The 14,562-nt window shown below is 34.6% G+C and overlaps 1 protein-coding gene across 5 annotated transcripts in view; it reads right to left on the bottom strand.

Annotated features, from left to right (window-relative positions):
• znf536 (zinc finger protein 536) overlaps positions 1-11,653 on the bottom strand; it is a 149,777-nt gene extending 138,124 nt beyond the window's left edge. For 3 of the 5 annotated variants that reach the window (XM_041269048.1, XM_041269052.1, XM_041269051.1), the window contains exon 1: positions 10,378-11,083. The gene's annotated coding sequence lies outside the window, so the exon portion shown is untranslated. The other 2 variants (XM_041269049.1, XM_041269050.1) reach the window with 2 other exon arrangements.
• Positions 11,654-14,562: the final 2,909 nt, after the last annotated feature.

The raw sequence follows: 14,562 nt of genomic DNA, 5'->3' as shown, positions 1-14,562 counted from the left end.
ACTGACCTGCCTTCGAACTGGAGGAAAAAAAGAGTGACATCAAAGCTCAATTAGTGAGGTGTTTGACTTATTTTTTTTGATATATGTATATATTATATATATATCTATATATATATATATATATATATATATATATATATATATATATATATTTTTTTTTTTTTTTTTTTTATACTATATATATATATATATATATATATATATATATATATATATATATATATATATAATAGTAAATATATTAATAAAACATAATAATAGTATTACTGGTTATTAGCAAATATTAATGAACAGTTGGTCGATTTTTTTTCTAAAGTCATGGCTTTGTACCATGTGTGCGAAAGAATGCAATTTAGTCATATTCATTTACTAACTATGCTGTTTGATTAACCAGCACAAAAATGAGACTGAACCTCCATAATTAAGATCCCTTTCAAGATTAGCAACAACAAAAGAGAAAAGCAGCTTGCAGAAAAGGAAATTGTAAGAAAGAGAAAATAAGAAATTGCTCGACCTCCTGTCCCTGACACATAAAAGCCGTCCCACTACTAAATATTGTACTCAGCAGGGAAACTGACCCCAAGCGGAAGCACTAAATACAAAGTAACCATACCGCAAAGGAGCATGCAGAGCTCACATTTAGCTCCTAGCAATAAAAGAAAATGACTTGCTTAGCCAAAGATATTCCGTTAAATCTGGACCCTAACATGCAATATTAACTTTCTTTACAGTACTGTATATAATATCTCAAAAACATATTGTACGGGTTTATAACAACTGCACCGCTTTATATAAAATACCCACAGCAGTGCAACACCTGATTCCAATTACAGGATGTTGTTGTAATCAGTCTGCATCACATGAACCTTTTTTCTGTACCAGTCTGTGATGAATGTGAACCCACCCAGACTTTGTCAGAATATTATTATTTAGGTTCCATTATTTATTTTAGTTTAGCATTTTATTCTAAAACGTTCAACTTGAAACACTGTGTACTGTTACAATGTACTCTGAAGAGTAAAGCAATGAGCACGCCTGGAGTGAGATATCTTCCATGCAAAAAAAAAAAGAAAAACCCCCAAAATTGAGCATAAACTGCAATCACTGTAGGATTACTGGTAATGTTTACATTTTTTTTTTTTTAATAAAAACTGGTTTCTCCCACATATTTTAAAAAACAAGCAGTTCTGGACCAAAATTTTATAAGCATGGCCATTTTTAATATGGCACAAGGTCAGCCATGTGTCTCCAAACACTGGGTTAGTAGTGAAATATTTATGGAAGGTTAAAGCCCATTCCGACATCAAAACACACCTCATAGGGATTAGTAATAATCTGCTATTCCCTAAAAAAATACTTGAAAACCAAGCAATGCTAGTGAGAATCTCTGTGCTTGAATTTTCGAAAAAAACATGTCCAACATTTAAAAGTAGCCGCACCTTATTGGAAAGACCATCTTGAAGACAGAGGTGCAGCTGTTATCTGGTATCAGACCATGTGTTGTATACAATGAGATCTCTAGATGTTCTACAGCACTGCACTGTACACTTTGTGTCTTTGAACTAAAAAAGACTGTTAGAAAGATGGAAGGAGGGAGGGAAATGTTGAGGATATCAAAGGGGTTTATCCACCATGATAAACCTCTTCTGCAACGTTAATTTATTATTGAACAGAGATTAGTTCAAATACCAAAGTTTTCGTACACTGTGTTGTATGTTAACTGTGCACTGCCATTGCTGTGTCATGTGAGCTGTTCAGTGTGTTGATATGTAAATAAATCAGTTTGCCTGCAGGGCATATTAACTTCAACCTCTGTCTCGCTCTCCTGTCTGTCACTCAGCAGCGAACGCATGCACCCACATGGCAGACAGCTACCCTGTCACAAGTACTAATACCCTGTATCTTTCTAAACAAGGGATTTAGGGGAAATATCACAGAGAAAGGTAACGAAACCTCAGTGTAACAACACAGAAGTGTGGAAGGCAGCTGTGTGTCTGGGGACTTCTATCTCAAAGCCCTTTTCAAATGTTCTTCCACCATAATACATACTGTATAACAAAAACGAATTCCCCAAAGTAAATACTATTTAGTTCGTACTTTTTAGTTTCTGTGAAAGGTATTTCACATAGAAGTGACATTTTAAAGTGTGGAATCTATGCATCTAAACAATGCAGGTGAAGATTGAATTTGAAGTAATGATGCTGTTTTATACATTTTTGTAGGCTATGGGGTCATGAATGGCAACACTGTGTTTAAAGCAGCAAAACAAGGTAGTTGAGTTAACACACATTTTGGGACTGGTCTATGTAAAACATCAGTAACCTGTGCAGTCTAGGGTAAAGAAGCACCTGCCATCTGAGCACATATAAAGTCTGTCTGGTTTTTGGTAGGTGTTTAGTTATGTATAGTTGCATAATGGTTGTGCATAAGCAATCAATGGGTGACATGGTTGTGCATAATTCATGGTGTGGTTGTGTAACACATGAAAAGCTGCTTGTGCTTATTATACATATTGTATATTTCTAATATTATGATCTAAGGTGACTGGAATAAGCTAAATACTTGTTGACAGCCAGATCACCTTTGTAAATGAGAAACTATTAGCATTTACAAAAAGGCTCAATGATCTTGATGAATACCTTTTACTAGACATTGAGAAAAAAGGCAAATGTAAATGATTTATATATACAATTAATATAGTGTAATACTCTAATAACATCAGCGATCCTTCAATTTAAATGAACAGAATTTCAGACACCAAAGCCACGTTTCACATACTTGCTGAGAGGAGGAACATGACATTAAGAAAATATACTGTATAACATCAAAGGCGCAACTCGTATATTCATAATCCTACTTTTTAAAGCACCTTGCAATCTTGTCACGCTCAGTAGGTATGTATAAAATTGCTTTCCAGTGGAACCCCCTACACTAAAGATAAATACTGCCTTAGAAGAAAGGCCAGTATAGTATAACCTTTTTTTTTTCTAAAAGGACTCCTTCATATACCTAATGATGTTCAAAACAAGTCTGGTAAAATAACTCTTTGCCAGAAATGTGCTTTGGAAGAGTTCCTTGGACTCCCGGACAAATAGTGCAATAGATGTACAAATATTTTTTAAATACTGTTATTTTTAACATAACATTCTAACGGCTACAAGTATTTAAATGACATTCTTGTTTGGGCAGAGCAGTGGGTGATTTCTGCTTCCACAGAGAGTTTTGTGTTAAAATCTTGGAATGATCATTTCTCAGGGTGTTAGCAAAGGCAGCACTTAAAACCCAGTCAGACAGCTTTACTATCTTAGAAATGTATTTTATTTTCCGTTACTGTAATTCAATAAAGCCGGTTTCCAGTTCGACCCAGTAACTTAATGGGTTAGCTTAGATGTTGCTTTCATTTACTTGAAGGGTTTCCAAAGAGATTGTTGCATGGCTGTGTAAAACTTTAAAAAAAAATCTCAATCAAGAACTTGCAACCCTATTTGTGCCTCAATGAAGAAATTCAAAAGCTGTCTGAAACAAAGAGGAAGCACATAAGTCTGTGTGAGATAAACATACTCTGAATAATTAAGTCAAATATGTTGTATTAACAGAGTTCATAATTCCCTATAATAATATTGAAGTCTGTGGTATCAGCACCGATGCAGAAAGCTATAACAGTTTATTCAAGCACAGTCCAAAGGTACAATTTAAGTTCAACATTTTTTTTTTATACAATCAAGCTGCCTCTGTGGTAAGGAGGTGTTAATTCATAGGGCTTGATCTGTCCGGGAGCAGAAAGAAGCCAGTGCTATCACTATCGGCCAAATCAACTAGGCGTTTAATGGTGGAATCAGGAGACGTTTGCTCTCCTCTCTCAGTGACATCATAACTGAAAGAATCAACAGCAGACAGAGGCTGTCCACAGGGGGCAGAAAAACAATATAGCAGTTAAAGATCTGGCATCTTGTAATGGAATTAAATATGCAATTTAAAATATACCACGAAAGCCCCATGTGTGGAATTCTGATAAAACTTTGCCACTGTATTCCAAGGCTGTATACTGCTTCAGGAACACATACAGTAGCAGCCACATTCCACTTGGGTCATTGCTGTCTTTTAAATGAAACTGATGCCTACCTGCGTTGCATTTTGACAGATGATCCTCTCTGACGTTTTCAGGGCAGTGTCACGCTGCCATTTCGGCTGTTTAATGTTGTCTCTTGACAAAACTAATCATCATTTTGTTAATATTCATTTTTAGTCTCTGAGCTCAATGAGAAACACTTACCTCCCTCAGTAACAAACCTCTCATGCAAGCACTCCTAATTTGCTCTTCTCTATTGCAATGTCATTTTTTTCTTTTACTTTTTTTTTTTTTTTTTTTTAAATGACAGACCCTTCAAAACACAGTCAAATTGCAGGACAAATAGCATTTCATTTACCGTGACACTTAAACATTTAATTGAAAACAGTAATATGAGTATTTAAACCTTCGGCTGCTAGAAAAAGGATAGCAAATGTCATATAATTAACCATTCTTTAAAAAAAAAAAAAAAACATTCTCAACAGGTTTTAGAACTATGTACAGGTGGTTGAACTGTTTGTTGTAAGTGATCTGCAATGTATATGTATAAAAAAAGCTCTACATAAGATTCCCCAACAAAACTGAAACTATACTGTTTAAATCTGAGTGGCTGGTCTACATTGTCAAAATATTTGCAACAGAGGATTCCTAAAAGGTGAGCATGCTGTATGCTACAAAAGGCTCAGCTTCCTTGTGGAACAAGTATATGTTATGAGTGCATACAGAAAACCTAAAATCCCCCAGGCTACAAAAACCCTGCTATTGTAGTAATAACCCGTGAGACCAGTCTGGGAATGTACAGCTTTCAGAAGCACTTCACATCCTATTAGAAGTTATGCCATTGATGTACAGTGCAGGTCACTTGCTTTGCAATAAGTTTAAACCTTTAGTTTAAAAGCATGCAGAACTTGAACACAACATTTTTTCACAAGGCAAGTTTCATTAAATATCCAATTATGCAAACCTGCTCTAGGAGAGGCAGTGAATATACAATAAAATGATGTACAGTATTAGTTTAATACAATATAGTGCACAGGACAGATTTACGAGGCAAAGTAACTGGTACGCCGCCATCCTTTTGAGAAACCTCTTGATCTTAATTAAAGGTCCAGGGTCCACTTTTCAGACCACCGACCGCCTTGCAAAATCAGTTTCAAAAGCAGCCAGCCCACGTAGTGTTTGTAACACATTTGTTGGCATGCATGTTATTGAACAAATGGCTGTTATGACAATAACTAACAGCACGCAAACACCCCAGTTCTGTTGAAAATAATCCACTTAAAACTGCATGCATCTCAAAAGAATAACAGACAATAATACCATGTTTTAATCTGATTCTAATGAATTGTGTTATTGCTACAAGTTTTAGTGATTCAGTTTAGTCTAAAATGGCATTAATGTAGTTTATGAATGTGCAATGACATTCACTAATACTTGTATTGTATGCACATAGGTTTTGACTGTATAAAAGATGGGAAAGGTTGTGTACTAAGAAACTAACATTTACCTATATATAATGTCTACGTGTTTTTTTTAATAAACCATCCATATTGTTAGCTTTAAGAAGGGCTAGTGAAAGTAAAACTTATTTATTATAAAACAAACATAAATCTTAACTGTGGTGTGATGTTTGTTTTCTGTTCAGGAAGCTTTTAAACCCACCCATTCATCTAGAAAAAAATGCCATTGTTCCTAACCATCCTTCCATTATTACAACAAAAAAAAAAATGTAAAAAGGTGGCAAAGGTAGTCCCAAACAATTGAGTTATAGTTAGTGTCTCCGAGTTCGTTGGTCAGACTAGCCTTTCACGTTAACACACACAAACAATTTCCCAAGAAGGAAGACATGTATGGATCATGTATTAATAGTTTATATATGATCAAGGCCATTTTTTTAAAATCTAACTTTTAGCTGATACATGAACTGGAATATATGAATAGGGTATATACTGTTAATGAGACAAGTCATCTTGATGGGAATATATTGACTAAACATTTTAAAAACAACTTTAGAACAGTAATTTCAGCCCTCTCTGCAACTGCGGCATGTTTTATTCAGTAAATCAAAAATCTCTATGGGGGGGGATAAAATACAGTGCAGAAATTAGAGCTGCACACCCCTAGTGGTCAATTCTAAAAAACTGAAAAAAACTCACTTCAGACATTCAGCATTCTGGAGTCTTTTTAAAAGCAGACCCCGGAGTTGAAAAAAGGGCAGTAGTCAATAAGCCTGGCATGATCTAACCAGAAACAGTAATAAGGAATTGTACAAACACACACACACACAGAATAGGATTTAAACGAGCTAGAAATTCAATATTAATCAAATGTAGATATAAGCCAACCAAGGATACTTCAGAATGCACATGTATAGAAGGAACACCTGTTTCCACTCACCTGTGAACTGCATATAAAGACTACCTGTCTGCAAACATCACTTTCAGATCGTTCCTTAAGTAAAGATGAAAATACGATGAATACCTCAGTGTCAGGGGTACCTTGTTAGCTGGGTAAGGGGAAAGCTGTATGACAGGATTAGGACAAAATTCAAGTAATTTATCAAACCCAGTTGCTCATAGCTGGCCCTTAAGGCTTTTGTGAATATGTAGATGTTCATTTATCAAAGAACAGATGAATTCCCTATTAGAATTACTACACCTCTATAATATAAACTGGTTTAGTTTAATTCTGGAATTATTGCTGTTGTCTTACCACTCTTTGGCCTTTACAAGGTTTATTACTTGAACGGCAAAATTGCAGACTCTTGTTTTTTATTTGTGTGACATATCTTTGAGGAGGCAAAAATAGTTATATTTTAAAAAAGGCTAGTAAAAGAAGTGCTTGCTTTTCTTACTACTTCCACAAAGTATGTAAGGATGCTGTTGGGTTTAAAGCTATCCATCTTCAAACACGGTTAATTAATCTCTCTGTTATTTCTTATACATCACCTCTCAATCAATCAAGGCTCTATCTTTTTATGCACAAACAATTTCAGTGCATTGACAGAAATTATACTACATTTAATTATTCCCACATGAGAGGTGTCTTTCATTCTTAATAAACGTTTAAACAAAATAAGCTTGTTGTGCTTTTTTTTTGTTTGTGTTTTTTTTTTTTTATTAAACACAGCAACATATATTGTTGAACCTGACCTTGATTTATTTATTTTTATTTAATATAATATATTGCAGTATTACTGTAATAAACTGCTGTACAATGCATTATTTTGGACACAGCAACTTGTTAATGCAGCACTACATGTCAATAACTGTTTACAGTCTTGGATCATACTAGATGGGGGAGGATGGTTAACTGTACATATTGAATTATAATGAATCTCCACCCTTTCCAATGATGCCATGCAATGGAAGCCTGATTGTCTCCAGCAGCCACATGAAAATGTCCACCAATTAAAGCTTGTGGAAGCAGCTAGGTGTGGAATAGCTGTTCGATTTGCGTTCTTTCACTGTCTCCACTTCACTAGTTCCAGATTGACTGAATTTAAGGTTGCCTGGGTAAATGTATTTTTAAAAAGTTACATATGTTATGTACAGTGTACATACATTATAATTGGTTTCTACAAAATATAAATGTAATAAGGTATTTTGATCCAGTTGTTATCCGATCAGTAACACAAATCAAAAACATAACACTGGCAATCAGGCTGGGTTCTCCTTTTGATTTTGCACACATTATATATGTGTGTGTCTGTGTGTGTGTATGAAAGTAACCAAGTGTTAGCTCTGATGTTAAAAATCAACACAATCATTATGTTGTTAAATTATATAACACAAATTGTGTCAGGCCTACATTATTTGTATTGCGCTGAAAATTTTCACATAAGCAAAGTACATATTTGTGGGTTTTTTTTAAATCATTAGCTCACAGTCATTGTCATTTTCACACAAACTTGTTCTGTCTCTATTCACATAACACACACACACACACACACACACACACACACACACACACACACACCAATTCAATACATTTACATACAGTGAAAACTGGCCTTCAGTGTTTCAAGTTATACCTCTGCAGGTTGAGATATAGTATACCCAAACCTATTTTTTGTAATCAATTGGCAGTACAAAAGTTAGATAAAGACAGACAGACAGACACAGACAGACAGATTGATACAGACAGATTGAGATATAGATAGACAGATAGATAGATAGATAGATAGATAGATAGATAGATAGATAGATAGATCACTTATCACACTCCCTAAGAAATTGCTCTGACATTATGCATTATTTATTATCTGATTTATTAATTTTACTTTTGAAGAATTATGAAAAGGATAAGATCAAGTACCACTACTTAGCACCCTTGCTGCACCCAACACTGTGGAACCCCGATGAGAGAGGGAGGGAAAGAGAGTACAACAGCGCTCTGGTACAAACCTATCTTCAACATAGCAAATTACTTTATCATCAAAAACCACTTCGTGCTTGTAGGGAACCACTTCCATATCATATATGTTTTATTTCAGGAATGTATAGTCTCTATAAATATCTTTCGGTTGTTTTATGTCAAGAATATATAATGGGACATAAACAAGCTTTTTCAGAAAATAATAGGTCAAGGGAAGGCATTATTGGCTTTTGAAACAAAATTACTCTTATCATCTGCAATTTCTAGTGAAATATAAATTGAAGAGAGCTGACAAATATGTCTACGCCCAGACACAATTAGACACATAATACCCGCCTAACAAATACCCTTAAACAATGACAACCATTAAACATACACGATTCGTCCTTTTATTTTTATTTTTAAAATGAATCTCAGGAAATACAGTTATCTAATTTCAACTTTGAAGAAGATAGCAAAAAAAAAGTTTTTAAAAAAATAAATAAATAATTTCATTTGCATTATTAAATATTGCTATAGGGTAGTACCCCCTTACATGCACTGTGCCATTTTAAATTACAATCAAACAGCTTCGCAGCACAACCTGAGAAACCCCATTAAAACGAGCATCGGTTCCCTCGGCTAACTTCTCTGTTTAAGTATAACCTGAAAATCCTACACAATTTACATTAGTTTTGAGATCTTGTTTTGTGTTTCATTTTTTTATTTTTTTTTTTAACTGCAACAGATGGGCGTACTAATTTTATCCTGTATCATCATTAATAAAAGCTATTTTCATAAAGTAGTCGGTGTGTTGTGCCCCGCCTACGACTTTCCCTTTGTACAATACCCTTGTGTTACTTACCAGACTTAGGCAAAGCATATGCAGCTATACGCGCTTACTGGTCTGATTCTAGATGTGGTTCGCTAAAAACCCCAGACTCACCCCAGCATCTGCTAAGCATGTCATTTCACATTCAGTTAATACTGCAGTCCTGGAAGCCTCGTCTGTTGTAGTAGTGTACAAACATTGTTCCTTTCACCCTACAACTTTTTTTTTTTTTTTTTTTTTTCTTATAAATACACTGAAATATTACCCCCGCCCGAGCAGCGCTAGTGGGCTATACTGGGGGGTCTCCATATGCTTGTTTTCAATTCGTGGTCCTGATTTTTTGTTATTTTTTTTTTTCTTCTTGATTAAAAAGGTTTCAAAACCTGATATGACATTTACTTCTTAGTTGTTGAATGCCATATCTTTCTTCAAAGCATAACGCAGGGCTTCTATGCATCAATAAGAGGTCGATCACAGCACAAAATGGCAGGTCTCTCAGGCACTGCCATCTCACAAGTTTTGACACATGGCATGCACCAGCTAACTTTGACCCTAATTTTCCAACAATCTGCATTCAGGTTAACAGGAAATCTGCACGAAATCACTTGAGGTATCCTGAGAAAGTTTATGAAGAATCTTAAGCAGGAAAGTATTTTTTTTTTTTTCCCCTCCGTTCAGCTGTGCAGGCTCGATGCACGTTAAAGATACAGTAATGTTAAGTTATATAGTTTACTCTTGAACAATATTAATTAAACCTATAACTATATAAGAACTAACAGTTCAAAAGACAAAAACTAAATAGGCGTCTAAGATGTGTTAAGTTGTACAGCGCCATTCAATGGCTTCTTGGTTGCTTTCATTATTTTTCTACATTTTCCCTTGACAGCCCTGCATGCAAACGTCACCGCTATGTATATGTAATTATACTCTATTTTTTAATCACGGTAGAAAATAGGCCCCTCTGTTACGGCTTGAGAGAAACAAAAACAGTGCAAACTGACTTTAAAAGCACTTTAAAAAGCACAATGCTTCTTCCAAAAACACCCCCCCCCCCCCCCCCCCCCCCCCCCCCCCCCCCCCCCCCCCCCTTAAAAACAGTCTTTAGCTCTTCACTTCTTACCTTAAAATGTAAAGCAGCTCGTAGAACAAACTCCTGCACGTAAACGAAGCGTTGCAAAAGATTGTGTTCAATGAATAATGAAGCATGTCCACATGATTGACTTCATCATTTTCTTGTGCTGAGGGGTGAAAGTGTGCCTCGGACCTGTTACGATTGCCCGCTGCAGAATGCCCTTCTAACTGTACCAAACAGATCCCCAGTACACCGTGTTTAATTTCATTCGGTCTCTTTACAGGATAAACGTGTTCATTGATACTGATCACCCAGCATCACAAGACATTCCCATCTCTTAGCTTGGTCTCCCCCTATCTGGTAGGTGAAATGCATTGTACCATTATAAAAAAAAGCACTCTCCATTGTCGTCTTCGGCATAATTCACAGCAACTAGATAGGTCTTGCGGCATTTAGCTTTGATGAGCCAAAAGCTCAACCCTTGATATAATAACCTACAAAGAATAATCTCTAATCGTCCATTTTCCCCTGTGTTGCAACTGAAAAAAAAAAAAAACATTTACCACAGCGCAGCTTGGTCCTGACCTTGAGCTCCTGTAAGCACACTTATTAAAATCGGTCTATTCTCTTAGAGCACACTCGCATTGTCAGTCTTGTTATTCAGACACATAGCGAATCCTTTCATTTGATACCTGCCGTCTGAAATATACTCATCCCTGCTGCTTGACTAAAGATATATGATAGTTAAAATAGCTTCCCTTACCTTTTCTGAGAACTATTTCAAGTCTCTTTCCTTTCAAAAAAAAAAAAAACTCCAGGGTAAATCTTTGTAGACAGCGGGTCCCAAGCATCAGTCACAGCTCCGCCGTTAAGAGAAGTAATCAGCGATAAAATGACGTTGATCTGCACTGTAACCTTGTGGCGTATTTAATGTAAATAAGCCAGTTATGTTGCCAATCGTATGCATACAAACACAAAAGGTCCTCAGCTGAGTATTCTTTTATATTCCCTGACGAGCAAGCTTTATTCTTAGATAATGCTTAGAAGGAGAGATGTTCTGAAACAGTAGCAAATGCCAATCTGTTTGTTAGATACGACTTTAATTAATCACGTAGCTGCTTATAAAATTAGCACGCCGCAATAAACTTGAAAATTAGAAAAATGCACTGGTGCTTGCGCTCTCGTTTAAAGGTGCATGTAAAGTTGAAAATACGGGTGTTTTAAGAACGTAACATTTTCAAGGTATATAAAAAAAACTTTTTTTAGCACAACTTCGTGAGCGTTTGTTCGTAAGGAAATACAGAGGTCGACAGAACAGGCTACAAAGTGTTCAAATCTTGATGGTATGATGGGTTATGTTTCAATAGAAAAAAAAGCTGAATAATGCAATTATAGATTCAGTGTCCCAGAGTTGACAAAAGCTAGTGCTTCAATAGAGTCTTTGTTATGGGATTATATAATGATTGTGGTGTAATTATGGGAAAAGGATTTGGTAATAATAAAAAAAGTATCCAAATACACCAATAGGCAGCATGTTTTAAAGAATATGCCTGCATGTGCCATTAGGACAAGAAGGATTTGTAAAGGTTGAGAAACAAGAAACACAGTGATGCGCATGATTAGCAGCAATGCAGACAGATTGATTATTCAAAATGTCGAGCCACAGGGACACTTTAAACACTGATTCTGGGAAAACGGGATTCTCAATAATTCAGGTCTGGAATTAGGGGGGGGGGCGCTGACAAACACACAGTTTACTGTTACTTCACATATTGACACAAATATATATATAAAAAAAAAAAAAAACTACACTTTGACACAAATACACATGTATGATTTTTTGTTTACTTTTATATTTTTTTTTTACCATTATTCCAAAAAAAATTAATAATCTACGAGAAAGAAGTGGTAAATAAAATTAATATAAAATAAGCCGTGGTTTTCTTTGAAGAGGCAAGGCGTTTATTGTACTGCAAATTATACTGTACGTGCTAAAAAAAAAAAAAAAAAAAAAAAAAAGGAACTTGAACAAAAGGGGATTAGTTTAAGCGGTCATTTAAGTAGTCGGTCAAGTCAAATTACATTTTGTTCTGCGTGATAGATAAGATGTGTGTTTCTTTTTGTTTGTGATCGGTTCATATTAACCCTAGACAAATGTAATTTGATTAGTTAAAAGCCACGGAGTTAAGGCGTATATGTTCTTTATGTTCTGCAAACAGTACATGCATAAAATAAAAGCGCTCAATAAGTTGTCCCATCAGTATGAAAATCAGATTCCCATGTCTCCATTTAAACGTTTAGGTGTTCAGCCTGCATTTTCCAGTTTGATGCGTATGAAATTCTTTTTTGAAACAATTTCCAAAATAAAGTTTGTCTCTAAAGAAATTAGCATAACCATCCCATCAATAATATCGCTATCTCTATGGGAATGATAACTGAAGCAGCAGGGGTGTCCCTTTTTTCAATTCTTCATGGATCAACTGAGTATTTTCAGTTTTCTTTTGAACTTGTTATTGCAAGTCAAGCGATTCTTTATCAGTGACAGGCCTGACAAAGACACGGGGCTGGGAAAGCAGGTCGAAAGGAAGTTGCCATATGGACGTAAAATATGCAAATGTCACAATATAGAGCTAATAACATATACAGCATATAGTCAGTTGTAACGGGATGATGTTACCCTGACTTAACTTGTTGCTCATGTGGAAGTAAAAATGTATTTGTGCTAAAAGACTAGGTATTACTTATGATAATTATGTTTTTTGTTTGTTTGTTTTTTACTTACAAAGTTTAACTTTGTTTTAATATACATATGATTAAAACTTGTGTTAATATACATATGATAAAACTGGAATTCGATATATATAGTATATATATATATATATATATATATATATATAATATATATATATATTATTAAGTTCTAATATATATATATATTTAATTCTAAACAGTATTAAAGCATCAGGTGTTTTTGAGGAACTTGAAAAAGTATCACAGTTACATGGATTGGAGTGAATAAACAACCATTCCGTCAGATTACTAACATAATTTGTTTAGTTTGGTCTGGTTGTTAACAGAGAGGTGAACATTTTGTTTTCAGAAAATGACAGAGATTAGGTTATAGGTTTATTTTTGGTGCATGTTTTACAGTCTTTATCGTTATTTTTCAATGTAAAACCGCAACAATTTAATGTTATTTTAAATGAAGCTGTGATGACAGTCAGACAGACAGACAGATATATATATAATAATATAATATAATAATAATAATAATAATAATAATAATAATAATAATAATGATGATAATAATAATAGGTACTGTATGTTACAACACTGTTGCATCTCAAATCAATCTTCTAAATTAAAATCCACAGAGTGGCAGCTAACAAGCTGAGACCTTTAAAGTTTACCGTCAACATAAACACCAAATATTTTTCACTACTTGGTGTTTTGACCACCAGTTTACAAGTACATTTTGTTTTGTTTTTTAAATGCTTTTTTGACACGAAATCAAATTTGTTTTTTACTTTTTTGACACGAAATCAAATGACTCACACGTGGCAGATTACATGTGGACTGCAAACAGATGGGTACATTATGATTAGGGATTACCTTAACTTTTATAAAATAATAATAATAATAAATAATAATAATAATAATAATAATAATAATAATAATAATATCCTCATCATCATCATCATCATCATCATCATCATCATCATCATCATCATCATAATAAACCTGTTCCACGACCTACATGTAATTCAATTATTTCTGTTGTGCAAAGGTGTTCGTTCTTCTTAGTCTGAAAGTAGTAGGTTGTAATATTTAGAACTTTAGAATTGATAGAAATTGCATATTACTTTCAAAACAAATACTCCACGGTGTGCAGGTATTATATATTTCAGAGTTGTTTCTGTGTGCAAAATGTACATTACGCAGTCGCTCATTGTAATTAACATCATTCTTCCAATGCAAAACTATTTTATTAAAAAATAAAAAAAAAATATGTTAGAATTGAAATGGTAGCGAATGAAATGATTACCCTTGCTGTGTATGTCCTCCATGATGTCCAAATTATACTACTTAGTACTTCCAAAACACATACTTATCATTTAATTAGGCTACTCAACACATCCTAATAGAATCACATGGAAGTCCTTTATTATGTGGCCACCAGGGGGCATTTACTGAAAACAACTACAGCGCTATACAGGTGCTCAGTTTGACACG

The sequence above is a fragment of the Polyodon spathula genome, chromosome 13 (genome assembly GCF_017654505.1).
Source record: "Polyodon spathula isolate WHYD16114869_AA chromosome 13, ASM1765450v1, whole genome shotgun sequence".
NCBI classification, from domain to species: domain Eukaryota; kingdom Metazoa; phylum Chordata; class Actinopteri; order Acipenseriformes; family Polyodontidae; genus Polyodon; species Polyodon spathula.
The sequence above is the reverse complement of the archived record's forward strand: the minus strand, read 5'-3'. Positions and strand labels throughout refer to the sequence as shown.